The following is a 590-nucleotide window of genomic DNA, read 5'->3' as shown; positions in this document are numbered from 1 at the left end:
AATGGTTCCTCAGTGAGGGACTGGGGAGGGGCAGTGGGGTCAGCCCCACCCAGGAGACCCCGGACGTGTCCTGGGTCCCCAGTCCTGGTCCTGGGGTCACTCTGGACCCTCTGGCCACACCCTGTGGCCCTGACCCCATCTTGGTCACTCCAGACCCTCCGGCCACACCCCATGACCCCAATCTAGGTCCTGGGGTCACTCGCAGTCCCCCCTGACCCATCCAGGACCCCGACCCCAAATCCTGGGGTCACTCCAGGACCCCAATCCCACTCCCAGACCACCCCTCGCAGTGTCCCCCAGGACCCCAGTCTCGTGTCCCCTCCAAGTGTCCCCAGGCCCCCCAGTCCCTCTCCATTACCTTGCCTCTGGCGTCCCCAGGTGTCCCCAATCCCGTGTGCCCCCCCTGTGTCCCCAGGTGTCCCATCCCAGCCCAGCGTCCCCTGGGTCCCGAGTCCCGTGTCCCCTCCCCGTGTCCCCAGGTGTCCCCAGCCCCGTGTCCCCCCAGGTGTCCCCCCAGGTGTCCCCAGGTGTCCCCAGCCCCGCGTCCCTCCCGCTAGGTGTCCCCAGGTGTCCCCCCAGGTGTCCCCAGT

Source organism: Geospiza fortis, unplaced genomic scaffold, assembly GCF_000277835.1.
Source record: "Geospiza fortis unplaced genomic scaffold, GeoFor_1.0 scaffold1056, whole genome shotgun sequence".
In the NCBI taxonomy this organism is placed as follows: domain Eukaryota; kingdom Metazoa; phylum Chordata; class Aves; order Passeriformes; family Thraupidae; genus Geospiza; species Geospiza fortis.
Note: the sequence above shows the minus strand (reverse complement) of the source record.